Here is a 16,230-nt window from a genome sequence, read left to right on the forward strand (position 1 = left end):
TGCTGGCAGCTCCGTAATTCTTACATGCGTGGAAGGCAACAGCATTCAGCGTGGCCTGACAGGAAGCTTTGTAGTAGACTGAAGCATATTGAAAATATCAAAGTCCCATGGAATGAAAAATAGCTCCTGGGCTCTATACTTCACCTGTAACTTAAAAGTTTTATTGTACATGGAGACCCTCAAACCAAAAGCCAAGCCACTAGGGACAAAAGAAGGAGTATTACATAGCAGGACCCTGCAGGTGTGTGGGAGCCATAGCGGTGACTGGACAATAACAATGGATCCTATTTATTGAGCCCCGTGTTAGGTGCTTTCCACACCTGTGGTCGGACTGACATGGGACAGCAGCACCATATGTTAGCTCCATTTTATGGAGAAGAAAAATGTGAGCTTGTGCATGTATTTGTATACATACTGAGTCAAGAGAGAGAGAGAGAGGGAGAGAGGAAGGGAGAGAGAGGTAAATAGAGAAGGTAAGAGAAAGAAAAAATTCTGTGACTTAAGTATCATATATTAGGATGAACTCTATAAAATTACTATTATTCAACCTTTCTACCAACAACAGTGACATTTCCATTGGATTCAATTTAATCTAACACCTTAGATATAGTAAAAATTTATATTAAAATTTATATAAATTATATCATACATTAAAATATACATATATTTAAAGTATATATAAATATGTCACACATAAATGTTATTTTATTGACATAGTATCATGCTATCTATAAGTCATATACTGCCTAAGAGGTACAATGCTTAGTGGTGGAGAATGTGGATTCTTGAATCTGACTGCACGGGAAACTTGGCTCTGCCACCCACTAGCTGTGGGACATTGAGTAAACCATGTATACTCTCAGTGCCTTTGTTTTCCTTCTACAAAATGAGATAATAATAATAGCACCAACCTCATAGGAATGTTGTAAAAATTGAGAGAACACAAGCAATGTGGTACAACAGGGCCTGGCACATACCACCTATCAGCAGGCATTGCGCCTGATCCTGTTCGCTCATTCCTTGCAACAGCCTTTGGCAATAGCCAGTGCTACCTTGACTTCACAGCGAGAAGCCTGTGCGCAGAGTCAGAGATTGGCCCGGGATTATAGGTCTCGCAAGAACGCACCAACAATTCCAACTCAGGTCTTTCCGAGTCTCAAAGCCTGCTGCTCCTTCAGAGCTGCCAGCTTCTCCTGGTGGTCTCTCCGCACCTTCCTTTACCTCCTGGTGGGAGGAAAGGTCAGGCAGGCTGACTCTATGGCTCCTTCCAGCATCACCATGCAAGGGGGCAGAATCAAAGCTGCAGCAGCAGAAACACAGGATCCAATGCTTTCTGTTCCACCGAACGCAGTTCCTGAGCCATGTGGCCAGAAGCATTTCTGTATTTAGGATCCCATTTTTTTTTTCTTTCCTGCTATTTCTTTCCAGAGTTCTCAGTACATTTCCCAATTAATCACTCCCACTTAATTTCCTAAAGCAATCACATCTTCCCCGCAGGCAAGCGGCCTGTCTCAGGCAAAAGCACACACACCAGCTGGCCCCGCGGCTACGTGGGAGTGTGCGAGCAGCCCTTGGACACAGACCAACGTGTGGCACCGACGTAGGAAAACGCAGCTTGGGAGCTACACTCAGAAGACACTTTTCCCATCCCGGCGAATGTGGGTTTCCTGGTGAGCAAAAGGGACACAGATCTGGTTCTCTGGGGAAACCCTAAGACGCAGAAGATCCGGCCAGAGCATCCCAGGATGCAGGGAGTCTTCACCAGCAGCTACTCTGCGATGCAGGCGAGGCCAGAAGGCCCAGGTTTCCTTCCCGCTTTGCTGCTTATTTTCTGTGGAAATTTGGCCAAGCCTCTCCTTTTGGTTGAGCCTCAATTCTCCTATCTTTAAAATGAGAACAGTAATATATGCAACGCAGTGTGGGTGTGAGGAAAGAGCCACAAATACAACAGCCTAGAGAAGCCAGGAAACGATATCAATGAGGGGAGCTGTACTGAGCAAAAGAAAATATCATGACACCAACTGGCAGCTGACACACAAGTCAGTGTTGGAGTCACTAAGGGAGAGGTGGGGACTGTGGTGAAACGGAGACAAACCTCATCTAAAAGCCAGTACGTTTCTGCCATGGAGTCAAGCTGAACCCTGTTGCCAAATTTTCCAATTTTTGAAAAAATGCTAGAAATAGATTTTTATATGAATTCACCCAATCTGAAAATGTTGGCAAGAAATTGACATGTAAAAAAACTAAAACTAATTATGTGAGCCAATATCACATGGGCCAAATAAAACATGTAGGATCTGGCCTCCTAGCCACTGGTTTGCAAACTCTGTCAATGTAAGTATTAATTGAGACAATGTAATACATAAAGCACTTAGCCATGCACATGACACATAATAAACACCCCATAAAGGATAGCCCTGGTTATTATTATTACCATTAACTTCACTGTAACTCAGAACCCTCAACTGTAACAATGGATGTAAGGATTCCCAGTAGCTGTCTAGCGCTCAGGCATGTAAGAAAATCTCTGAGGGCACTACAGAGATTAACCACAGTGGATACACAACATTAATGCTCTTTATTAATTTAAACACACTTCATTGACATTAGGCTAGAGCAGTGGCTCTCAACCAGAGGTGATCTTTGTCCCCTGGCAAACATATGGCAATGTCTGAGACATTTTTTGGTTGTCAGGCTGAGAGGAGTGGGGATGCAATCTAGTGTGTAGAGGTCAGGGATGCTGCTAAATATTTTTTTAAATGAACAGGTGGCCCCTTACAATAACAACAAAAATCCAGCCTCAATGTCAATAGTAGTAAAGTAGAAAAACGCTGGGCTAGGGGGAAGTTTCCCTTTGCATCCCCTTTATAGAAAAAAAAAAAAACCTTTATAAAAATAGAGGTTGGATAGGTTCCTGCACAGTAAGATGTAGGAGAGGGGTAGGGAAGAGGGGTAAGAGAAGATGGGCAAGGGAAGAAGGGGGTCGACAGATGAGAGAACCAGCATCTATAATTATCTCCTCTAAGAGGCTCAAGGTCCCACTTTTACTCTGCTTCCTATAGAATCTTCTCATTGTCTTAACAACTGTCACATCAACACATTTCCTTAAAAAATGATTTTGATTTTGAACCTGCATCAATTGGAAAATGGGCTCTGGGGAAACTGAGGACTCAAGAGATGAACTGCTTGAGCCAAGGTCACTCAGCAAGCTGCACGGAAGATCTGGGGGAGAATCCTCATGGGTCCTGGTCCACGTCCTTCAGAAAGACATCACTCAAATTTGTTGTTGCCATGGTAATGATAAATCAATGTTGTCTACCCATTAAAGCAGTTACTCCATGGATGTGAAAGTAATCACATTTCTGTGTATTCCATAATTCTGGCTACATTTATGACTGGCCTTCACTTCAAATGGTATAAGTAACTGAGGTTGTATTATATCGTGGTTGTCCTGCATCACTATGACTACCCCAAACAAAGAAAATTGTGCTAGAAGCGAAAGCAAGTGATTACGGTTCACCTTAAGAAAGGAAATGAAAACAGAGTAGCCTTTGTCAGTTCTACATCATGCCAACATTTTACATACTTTTTTAATGTTCTCTATAACTTGAAGAATATCTTTAGGTCAGCTTTCTCAAACACTGCTGCACAGCAAAAATACCTAGGAGCCTTACAGAATCACAATACCCAGGAAGTACCCCAAAATCAATACATCAGAATGACTGCAGATGAAATCTCCCCAGGAGATTCCAATGTGCAGCCCAGTTTGAGAATCGGAGTTTTGGAACTCATTATCCCTATTTTACAATGAAGCTGACATCCTAAGAGAAAAATGAACTTGCCTAAGGGCACTCAGCTGGTGAATAGAAAACTGTGATTCAAATCCGGGTCTGCCTTTCTCCAAATGCCAGGCATAATCTTTCTCATTATGCCACTTTCTCCCCAGAAGTTTGTTGTTTGTGGCTCTCTCAGAGTTGTTTAGTCCCAGGAAAGTTAACAGGGACCTCTGGATTCAATGGGAATCTTAAGAACAGGTCTGGAGAAATGGAAAGTGGGCATGTCTGATCATTTCACAAGTGCTTAGATGAAATGGCAAGCCATCAAGTCCAACCTCTTTGTCCCTCTGGTCAAGATTTCCAAGTCCAGGAAGAAAGCATCCAATCAACACGACTTAGGTCGTAAGCCCATCCCTAGACTTGGAGAGGGTAAGGTCTCTGATCAAATCCACCTGAATATATTCCATGAATGTGGGAGATAATATTTTTCTAGGAATTGAATTCTGGGCAACCAAAACATAACACATGCCTACTATAATGGAGGGGATGGACGGACTTATAAAAGCAAGAAGACATGACAGCCTCTGAGGCTTTTGGGAGATCTTACGGGGCAGAAAAGGAGGAGCTCTAGTCAATGGTTCCTAACAGCCTCAGATCCCACAAACTACCTAGAGAGACTAAATCCGGTGTCCTGGCTTGGCCCCACACAGACAAGGCTAGTATAGTTGGCCAAATTTGAGCTAGGAAAATAATGCTTTAAAAAAGGCAACAAGGAAAACAGACACAAGGTCTGAGTTAGCATGCTTGCCTGTAGTTACACAGCAGAAAAACGGAGGAGAGACTCAAAGAGGAGACAAGCCATGTGGATATCTGAGCAAAATGGTTACTCTAGGGCAGTGATGGCGAACCTTTTGAGCTCGGCGTGTCAGCATTTTGAAAAACCCTAACTTAACTCTGGTGCCATGTCACATATAGAAATTTTTTGATATTTGCAACCATAGTAAAACAAAGACTTATATTTTTGATATTTATTTTATATATTTAAATGCCATTTAACAAAGAAAAATCAACCAAAAAATGAGTTCGTGTGTCACCTCTGACACGCGTGTCATAGGGTCTCCATCACTGCTCTAGGGTCAAACGCCAACTGGGGTAATTAACACCCACTTCTCATGTGTTCAAATGGAGTCCTGTCCGAAGCTGCTGGCCTGGGTCTGTGAGCGCATTTTCATGTGAGGCTCTTTATCCCAGGAGGGTGTCTTCCTAGATCTAGGCATCAACATACCCTAGCGTGTAGTGACTTGAGAAATTAGGCAACTGTGAGATATCAACATTAAGTAGATAATTGCTCAGTGCATAAATTCATGGGTGAATCAATATAAAAGAATTATAATTGTTAGCGGAGGCTACTCAGTTCATAGGTAAAGTCCCTACTGTGTGTGAGGGACTGAGCAAGAAGCTTTACATGATGGGCTTCCCATCCTCACAATAACCCTAAAAGCACTTACTACTATACCCATTTTACAGACGAAGACCCTAAGACTCAAAGAGATGAAAGGACTTAGCAGTCACAGAACAATAACAATGGGATTCGAACTAGGTGGATCTAGGCTGAGCATCTCTATGCTGACCACAGCGCCATGATGCCTCACAATGTTCATTAGCATCAAGTGTGTACTGGGCACTTTGTCGGTATAATCCCTAATTCTTAGAACAATCCTTGAGATGGGTTTTATTGTCTCTACTCTTTTTTTTAATAAGAAAACTGAGTCTAGAAAGACTACGCGATTTGCCAAAGGGTACATTTTAAACACAAATTTTTTTGAATCTTTTGGCTTTGAAGCTGAGGGTCTATCCACCTATCCAATTCAACTTACTTTTTGAAAATATGTTGACTTAGTGTTATTTTCACAGGCATTGCACTAAGCCACAGAGAAAGGCACAGCTCCTGCCATCAAGAAGTTTTTGCTCTAGTTAAAAGATGCCTTACACATCACAGGAAATACAGATGATAGTTATATGGCTGCGCAGGTTTCAAAACATGATGGCACAACTATTTTCAGAGCTGTGAGCCTCCCCTCAAGAAGTCAGACACCTCTAAGGCCACCATGCTGCAGGCAAGCTCAAGCCACAGAGAGGTCACATGGAAGCACTCCAGTCAACAGTCACAGTTGAGTTCAGCCTTCAAGTCAACCCAGCCTGGGTGTCAGATACGTGAGCGAACAGTGTGCAGGTGGTTTGAACACCCAGCCATTCAAGTCTCCCCTAGTCATTCCCACACTCTTTAGCTGAAGCCTCAGACATCAGGGAGCAGAGGGAAGCCATCCCTACTGAGCCACATCCAAAATCCTGACCCAAAGAATCACGGAGCATAATAAAATCATCATTGCTTTATAGCACTACGTTTCGGGGTGGTTTGCTAAGCAGGGATAGCTAATCGGAATAATGGCTTTTAGGGTGGTTATTTAATACCAGGCACTGTCCTCTGAGGTTGACATCTATTCCCTCATTGGACCCTCCCAGCAGCCCAATGAAGCAGGTTATTGTTAAAGAACCTGCCCAAGATTGCTTGGCTTGTGAAGCATTCAAGCCCAGGTCACACTAACTCCAGTATTGATTCTCTAAACTGCTCCGCTACAGAGGAAGGGAAATTCTGTCTGTTCTGAAAGTCTACAAAGCCCAAAGCCAGTCAGTTTTAAGATACACCGACTGCTATTTTTGAAACTAAACATCTTTTTCTTTCCTAATTTCAGAAGGCTTACTGTGGAGCTGCGCTAATTATTTAAGCCTTAATCAAGGACCAGCCCCTCCCTGAAGCAGCTGTCCTGGCCTCTCTATTGCCTCTAGCAAGTCCCTTGGGTTGGTTGAATGTTGGCTCAGGTCTAAACTCCAAATCCCAGCCCCCAGAAGTGAGGATGCATAGGGCTGAAAGGATCCTTGGAGATCTTCCAGTCTACTCCCTTCATCCACTTTAAAGAGGAGGAAAAACTGAGGCCCAGAGAGGTCAAGGGACTCGTCCAAGGTCACTCGGTATGTCAGCGGTACAGCCAGGTCTCCACATTCCCAGGCAAGTGTTCTCTCCACTACACCATGCTGCCGTTGCTAAAAATTCCCCAAGCTGCCTCCTCCAGCCCTCCTCTCCACAAAGCTGTTCCTCCCGCCTCCCCCCCACACACACACAACTATACACAGTCACATTTGGCAGGAGGTGCTATCGGCCCCACTCTGCTCATGAAATGCTGTTTTGCAATGGGGCCTCTTTGTTCATTAGCAACACAGACAAAGAAAACTGGAGTGCAGTCTTCTCGGAAGGAGATGTTTCCTGTTTTAGAGGCAGAAGAGAGCTTCCTGACTGACTAGGGCTCAAATCAGCATGCAGCTCCAGTCGGAGAGAACCCGGAGGAGATTTAAGTCTTTGCAAAATTTCTAGAACATACAAGGAGGATCCGTAGCAGGAGGAAGCTTATGGGAAACATTTCAGAAAGTATTAATATGTATGCCTAACCACAGTGACCAGCACACTGGTTATTACCATCAGTGGTATGAAGGAGTTGGGGGTAGGGCGAGCACTAGGGTCATGAAAAACTTTCATGAAATAAATGGCCTCCCCATTTTCGATTCCTGCTCCAATCCTGGTTCCCAGCATTCCTTCCCTTACAGTTTCCCTAATAGAGATCTTCCCATTCTAGACCCTAAACGAGCTACCTTGGTGCTGAGGGTTCTCAGGAGATGATCTTCCATCAGAAATCACCCACTCTGGCTCCACATTAGTCTTTTTTATATATAATACTACATTTGGTCCCTCTTCTTGTTTCCTGACCTTCCTGGATTGGCAGAAGTTTCCTATGTCTCTGAGAGATCTTTAATTAGGACCAAATGCTGTGAAAGAGGCTGAGAGGAAAGCAGGGGAAACTTCTCATGAGAGCAGCTCACACCACCACGCGGAGGTCCCCTCCTCTGATGCTCTGAGACATTCGTCTGTCCAGGCGGGCTGAGATCAGTGGGGAGGGGTAGACCAGATGATCTCCAGAGAGACATCAGAAGCCCTAGAGCATCTTTACTAGGGAAAAAGATGAGAGGGGGAGGGGCAGGACTGAGTTTCATGCCAGACTTGCAAGCTGGCAGAGATGGAAAGAAAGATGCCAATGTCTAATGGGAGATGTAGTGCATGTGTTCCTTAGGGCTACTGCAAGCCACACATCTTCCATTCCGAAAGGCCAGGTGAACGCTGCCTGAATCACACCCTCCTGCATGCATCCATCTCAGGTCTCCAGGCACCAGGTAAGATCTCCAAAAAGAAACTGGGCCAAGTGACCATTCTCAGACCCTTCTCCTCCAAGCTGAGCTTCCCACAGCCGATCCCACTCCTAGGCAAACCTGTCCATGCAGCCAATTTTAATCCAAAGCCCCTTCCTTCATTCCCCCTGTGGATACTCCTACCTGCTCTAAGCTAAGCGAGAAGAATACAGTAATTAACACCATAGGGAAACTGTGTCCAGTAGTCTAGTTATAGCTTGTACAACCCAAGCGGGGAAGGCAGCCTCCCAAAGGAGGCCTTGTATCTTGTGATGGCCTCAAAGGCTGCAGTGCTGTGTGTCAGTGTTTATGAAATGCTTCTCAAATAAGGTCAGTGCTCTACAGAGTTAGGACCCTAATAAAACACAGACCTGTGCTGTTTGCCAGCTTGCTTCGGAGACATACTTGAATGCTTTCTCAGAGACAATTGTTCTCAGAATAATATTTTCCCCATGAGTTTTTTAATTCTATTTGTACTATTTTTTTAAATGAGGTGTGAATTTTTCTACGTATTTGTACCCACTGAATGGGCTGGGTGGGGCTTGCTTTCATCTGTGGTTCCTGAGGGCTTGGTGTTACATCCGTCATTGTTCTAGCATTTCCCCCACCATCCCATAAATCTCTTCTCTGAACCTAGCATGGTGGCCTTCAGCTTGTCAGTCATTTTGGTGGGAAGGTACAGCCCAGACTGATTTCCTATTATTTTGAGCTGTTCTAATTATGAGAACATTTCTCTTGTTATTCATCATTGTTCCTGAGACATAGTAGGGCCAAATAACTCCTTTAAAAAAACTCCATCCTTAATGGAACCCCTTCTTTGGTTGTGCTTTCTCAGAAATTGATGCTTATTAATTAATAAATAATTATTAACTCATTCAGGCAAAAAGTCCACTAAACTCCACCTGGTTGGGTTGATGACATGGCTGGTGTGAGGCTATCTTTGCAGTGGTGAAAGATTCAACTTGATGAGAGTTCGAAGACCTGTTGACCGTGAGCAAGGCTTTTGAGCACTGAGTTTCCTTATCTGTAAATGCAAGATTCTAAAATGAACCCTGATCATCTTTCAGATACAGGATTCAGTGGTTAAAATCAGACATTTTAGGTGGACTCATTAAGGTATTTGCATAGCACTAAATTTAGGAGGTATTTGTAGATATCTGATCTCATTTAAACACTGCATTAGTTCCATAAGAGAAGTGTCATTCCGACTATTCTAAAGACTACAAATGGACAACTGGGACTCAGAAAGATACTCCTGCAATGTCCCACAATTTTTCAAGAAATGGTGAAAATCAGGATTCTGCCTAGGTCTTCTTACTCATTTAAGGCTACATTAAAGTGTATTCCCCACTGGTCCCCATTAATACTACTTAGAAACCCCCACATCTAAAATAGTTTTCAAGCTACATTCTAGAGTTGAGCAGAGATGGGGGTGGGGGAGGATGTCAGGAAAGTGCTAGATCATCTGGAAACCTCTGCCACACATTCTGGAGCAGGACAGCTCTCCAACAAAATCATCATCACTGAGCTTTCGACCACAGAACAACCTGCTCTTATCTCTGCACAGGCTGCAGGCGCTCAGGAGCATGTTGTACCTCATCATGCACAGAATCCAGCCCTGGAGTACCTCTACACACCACCCTGGGCATCACACGAGGCTTCAGATGGCCATGAAAATGAAGTCTGAAGTTGTTTTCAGGACTCAGCCAATAGGCTGGGAGTATCCAATTTCCAGTGAAGGGCTCTGCTACAAAATCTTCCTGCAATCCCATCTCAGGACCTGAGGCTTAGGTGGTGAAAGTCCATATTCAGTTACCAAGGCTATGGAGCTACATGAAGGGCAGGAGAGAGCAAGAAGCCAAGCTTAAAGGGTCAAGGGGAGGGGTCAGGGGCCAGCCAGGCTCAAGGAGAGATGTTCAAAATGCAGAAGTCCATGGTCAAGCCCACAAACCTCAGATGAGAAGCAGTTCATAGACTCTCCACCAGGCAGACCAGCCTGAGTGAGGGCATACACTAATTGTAGAGGATGGGGAGCAAGGAGGAACTAGGGGACAGACAGGAACTAGGGAGGCTAAAAAACTCAAGAGGGAGGCAAGGTGGGTGGTTCAATGTGCTGGCAGACTTTCAGGAACCACAGCCCACACTGCTGCCAAACTGCAGAATGCACCAGGGGTCAGGAACCCAGACTGGCATTCCGGACAAGAGAAGAGGAGTCTGAGCCCACACAAGCAGTGATAAGCCATGAAGAGTGAAGCCACGTGAACTCCCACCAGGATGCACCTCACTTCCGTTCTGTTTCAGTAGGACCTGATCTCACCCTGGGGGAGCCTGGAGGTCACCGCTGAGAGTGCTACATCTCACTGGATGGAAGGCAGCTCCTGCCCAAAGTAAGCAGGCACTTGTGGAGGAAAATGCTGGTCAAGCAGGCTCATCATAACTGTTCTTGGAGGATCTATCCCCTCAAATTCCAAATTTTTTTTAAAAAATCATAGGCATTAGCCACATAACCACAGTGATACTGACTACTATTCTGGATTCTGTTCCAAATGCCTTTGTTAGATAAAACTTCCTAAAGTGCGGCTCCCATCCTTTAAAATAGGGCTCATGCCCAGTAGGTTCCAGTTAACCATGAACGTTTGTGCATGTTATCACATTCCCATTTCTACCTATGCAAACCCTAGTCAAGCTCCAAGTCAAATAGCACCTACTTCCCCATGATGGCTCTTTCGCCAAATGTCCAAAACTTCGCATTGGCATTCCTCTCTAGATGCCTTGCATCAGACAGGTGCTGATTCAACTGGGACTCATTTTTCTCCTTTGGTTGTTCTTTGAGAATGGAGTTTAAATGTCAGAGAAGGGGCTGACTTAAAAGATCTGAGAAGAATGACATGACCAGTGGTTGGAGCACAGACCTGAGCCCAGCCTGACTGGATGAATGCTGATTCACCTGCTCCTACCTAGGGAAGTTCCTTCACCTCTCTTAGTACAATGAGAACAGCATGAGTTCATGCCTTGCATGACTACTAGATTAAGTGAGTCCATGCATGTAAAGTGTGAGCACAGTGCCAAACACACAGAGGGGCTCTCTAAGTGGTAGCTATAGTGATGGCGGGGGTTCTTTACAGAGATCCGGGGAGAGCCTGTAGGCCTCAGTCCTTTATGCTTCATCCTCTCTCTCATTCAGTCCCAGCACTACTCAAGCAAATAAGCCCAGTGCCAATGGGCGCCCACGATGGAAAAGGAATTACTGTGAGAAACTGAGTCTTTTCAGATGAGCTCTGCTGTTGACAGAAGGGCCCAATTTCTCAAGCTAAAATATTTTTCAAGAGAGAATAGCACACACACACACACCTATGTACACACGTACATACATACACACACACACACACACACACACACACATCTTATGTTTGTAGGGCTTCTGGCACCGGCCTAATAGGTCAAGGATGAAACTAAAGTTATGATGGAAAAAATGTCATGAGAAACAAAGAGTTTATAGAGAATTCAGCAAACAGAGGAATTAAGCATTAATAGGAATTGATTCCAGAGAAAATATGAACAGAACCCCAGGGAAAGAAGATGCTATGGGCCAATAAAACCTCGAGACTTTTATCCATCCCAGCCAGAAAGAACAGGACAACATACTTAGGGAATCAAGACCCCCGACCCTGGAGAGACTTGGAAAAAAAGCAGAGAGGACTCTGTGATTATGACAACCTGGATAAAGATCTATAGAGCAAGCTCACTGATTGCAGAGGAAATGGGAAGAGGAGTGGTTAATATGCTGCATGAGAAACTCAAAATGGGAAGTGTTCCTGAAAAGCTGATGAAATGAAGCTATTTGCCAAAATTTAATTAGGAGAAATGCAAAGTGTTGCACTTAGACTCCAAAAAGTCAACTGCACAAGTCTGGGGTGGGGAAGATAGGATCCACAGCAGGGAAGGCTGGCAGGCACTGGGGGTGCAGTGAACAGCCTGGTTAAAATGAACCAAGCCAAGGGATGGCTGTCCAAAGTGAACACGTCCCTTGAAAACACACTGATGAAAGTCAAGATAGCGAGAGAGCGGACAGACTCATTATAATACAGGCAAAGAAGATGGGAACCCAGTTAGAGGAAGATAACTAGAAATGGGGAGAGAACCTATCTCAAGTCTAACAGAATAGGTGAGGTAATTCTAAAAATGTCTGGGAGAAAAGAGACGCCTTGGGTAAGTGGGTGGTGAGAAACACAACAGCAATATGATTTTTGAAATCCTATCATTTGGAAAAAGAATTATACTTGCTCTGTGTAACAACAAGCAGTGGCAGATAAGTTCAAGCCCCAAAGAAAAAAATTATTCTTAGAACTGTTTTTAAAAATGGAATAAGTTCCTTTAGGAAGAACTGAGTTCCTCACCACTGGATGTAATCAAAGGAGAATGGCCATTTTCTCCAAAATTATGTTGGTGGAAGAGCAACACCCACATGGTTGGAACTTAGACAGGAGAATCCCTTTCAACCCTGTCAATCTCTATTTTTCCAAAACAGGCTTTATCTTGAGCATTCTCTGGAGGGAAGACCACAGTCAATAAAATTACGATAGGAACACCTGTGTACTGTGATTGAATCGGTCAGTGTAAGTTCATCCAATACTCCCAGCACCCTATGAAGGGGGTATTATTATTCCCATTTTACAAATGAGGAAACTGAGGTCACCCAGCTAGTAAGTGGCAAACCAGAACTGGAGCCCTGTCTGGGTCTGGCGTCCACATGTTTACCCACAAATATCCTTAGTTTTTCCCCCGCCCTAATCCCCCATATCGAGGACCTTTAGTCACTCACCTCTCCACAAATGATACAGGAGAGCGCTGTATGGAGATGATGCTGGCAACAGAACACGAAGACTACAGTTGTGGGGAAGAAAGTACTTCCTGTGGCAGAGCTGCAATAGCAGTTGTTACAAAACACAACCCAGGTCTTCCAAACAGAATCAGAGGTTTCTTATTAAGTAGGAGCTCCTTCCACCTGGGCGAGGCTGATTTAAATTTCAGGCCGGAGAGTCCGGAACAATGGAGAGCCTTGAGAAGTCAACACCACGCACCAGGCAGGGCACCCTCTGCCTCTCCCCCATCCGGAATTAGTGGGGGTTCAGGAACGCTTCCATGCCTTTTTTGGGTTTTTTTGTTTGTTTGTTTTTGTTGTTGCTTTCCAGCAGTTCCAAAAAGGGTTAAGCCCACCTTGCATAATGAGGGTGGAGCATGCTAGTAAATGCAGCTGTTTCAAGTAAAAGCAGCCATGGAGGCAGACCCGGGAAGTCAGTACAAGGGGGTATTTAGGGAAAGGCAAGAGGAATGAACATTGGAAAACAAAAAAAGTCAGGGCCAAAAATTCCCTATGAAAATCCAATCCCCCAAAATAAATAAATAAACTGCATTCCTTATTTAAATAGACCACAAAGCAGCAAGCCCATGGCAAAGATAGAAACCACTTCAGCCTTAATCCCCTCTTTGTGGAACAGAGGCCAACCTGGGCTTAGGAGAAAGGAGACAGAGGAAACCATCGGGAGGGTGTTGGGCACCGCCTACCTGCAGGTGAGGAAATCACCTCCATGGGCCACATTTAGAGTGGGCATCTCAAATCTTCCAGCTGGATGGCGCCCCAGCCATGGCCACCATCATTAAGAGCTTGTGGAGAACTATGTGCCAGGTACAGTGTGAAGCCCTTCCTGTACATTATTTCAGTTAATCCTCCCCAAGAGGAACGCTCGCCATGCACACTTTACAAGAAAAAGGAACCAGAGCTGACGGAGCTGACGAGGCACTGCACTGCGCAAGGTGCTGAGCGCGTTACTCGATCACCTGGGGCCATGTGCACTCTATCCCACAGGGCCAGTGCAATTATCATCCTTGTATCGCAGGTGTGGACATGTGGGACCAAGGCATTAAATAGCCTGCAGCCAAGAGCGGAGAGGGTACAACAGCAAAGACATAACAGAGCCAAAATTCAAACCAGAGCCATCTCCAAGAGCCCAATCCTGAAACCCTAGGCACTGGGCTCTGAAATCTTCTTGCCTTGGCCTTTTTGTTTTATTTAAAAATTTTTTATCCTCACCTGAGGATATTTTTCCATTGATTTTCAGAGAGAGTGGAAGAGAGTGGGACAGAAATATCGATGTTAGAGAGACACATCAATTGGTTGCCTCCTGCACACAGCTAACCAGGGCCAGGGGCCCAGGAGAAACCTGCAACCAAGGAACTGCCCTTAACTGGAATCGAACCAGGGATCCTTCAGTCTGCAAGACAACACTCCATCCACTGAGCCAAACCAACTAAGGCTACCTCTGCCCTTTTAGTTGACCAAAAAGATCCCACAACTCTCAGACCCATCATTCACACTTTCCAGGGGAGAAAAAAACCCTGTGACAACAAACAGAACTGGAGAGAAACAATATAATAATCAAAATGGCAAAAGTGCAGAGATAATATAAGACCTAGATGATCTGCAAAAGCAAACCTTAATAATGATCCTACAAATACATCAATTAATAGAAGAAATGCAGCAATCAAAAACCACAGAGTGTGCAGGATGATGCTGACGAGTTCCTGATTAGAAGGTGATATGATTTAAGTGTTCAGGATTTCCAGCTCTTTCCACAGGAATGTGCACAGTAGGAGTTTTGTAAGGTTGCTAAGCAATGCCTGGCAACCAGACTCTGGGGTGAATCACTCATTAGGAATCTTTGATAACTCTAGTAAGGGAATCATTTTAGTTCACAACAGTCAAATTTTAGAAAACCTTAATAACTCATGAGTTACAATAACTAGTAAGTTGTCTTTAACCATGCATAAAAATACAAATCTATGATTGCCCATCTTTCATTGTAACAACTAAAAGAGACTTTTTCTTTTTTTAGAGAAATCATTCACTTAGTTGACACATATTTGTTGAAAACCTACTATGTGCCAGGGACCTTTCTAGACACTACAGCAGACACTAGAGAACCATAAATGGAAAACCATTAATGCTATTCTAGAATTCTATCAGGAAAACGAGGCTCAGAGAGGTAAAGCAATCTGTTCAGAGTTGCAAAGCACTGTGCATCCCTGAAAGGCCACCTGGCCGTGTTTGGCTCACCGTGATTCACCAGCGTGCCCCTGGCCCTCTGAGCTGGCCCTGAGGGCTGGGAATGCCAGGACACAGGGCTTGGCTGTTGAGCATCTTGGAAAGTCTCCCACTTGACCTTGGGACCTCTGTGGTCAAGTGAGGGAAAGCCTATGACACAGTGTGGGTTTTTATTGGACCCAACCACTGGCGAAGCTTGCCGTCATCTGGAGTGATGGAGAAAATTAAGTTACCACATTCTCACGTTTCAGCCTTTCGCCCGTTTTCCTTCGCAAACAGGAAATGTTTATTTAAATACAGCAGTCTCCAGCATGTTCCGGAGCCAAGTGAAAAACCAAAGATGTCCACTCTTGCCCCGCTCAACTATTCAGGCCACCACCTCGCTGTGGGTGCGAAGAGGGCCTCTGCCTGCCTTTAGGCAGGATGGGGAGAGGGGGCCCCACGTGAGAATTCATTTTCATCTGTCTCCTCTCTTCCAGGCCGAGATTGTGGTTGGAGAAGAATTACATCTGTGAGCTCCTTTTGTGCTCAGAAGGGTAAATGCAACATCTGTTTACTCTGTGCTCCATGGTAAATGTTTTGTTTCAGGCACCACCATTCACTTCCTCTCCTCCTGTCCTCTATCTTTGCTACACGGATAATAAATTACATTGAATTCCCCTCTGCGTTTATTTAACTTTCTTGTGGGTGTCACCTCCTCGTTGAGGGGGAAAAATTGTCAGTAGTTTATAAACGACAAAGAGTTTCTCTTTCTGTGAGATGTACTGACATTAGGGAGAAGGAGCTGGAACATAGACCCCCAACTCTGATAGCAGCTTAATTACGAACAATTCAACAGGCCCCATTGCAGGCCTGAAGCAAAGTCCAAATGGTGACCACATTATCCTCACACAGGTTTTCTTTAATGGTGTACCACAAGCAGACAAGGCCTCAGAATTAAAAATTACCCAGAGAACAAAGCACAAGTGTGCGTGCGTGCACGTGGGTACACACACACACACACGCACACGCACACACACACAATTCAGCTCTATCAGATAAAAGTTGGAATAAACT

General features: G+C 44.5%; 1 protein-coding gene across 1 annotated transcript in view; it reads right to left on the bottom strand.

Annotated features, from left to right (window-relative positions):
* Nucleotides 1-16,230, bottom strand: part of SLIT3 (slit guidance ligand 3) — a 532,520-nt gene that overhangs the window by 512,795 nt on the left and 3,495 nt on the right. The window lies entirely within an intron of this gene.

This window comes from Myotis davidii, unplaced genomic scaffold (assembly GCF_000327345.1).
Source record: "Myotis davidii unplaced genomic scaffold, ASM32734v1 scaffold828, whole genome shotgun sequence".
In the NCBI taxonomy this organism is placed as follows: Eukaryota; Metazoa; Chordata; class Mammalia; order Chiroptera; family Vespertilionidae; genus Myotis; species Myotis davidii.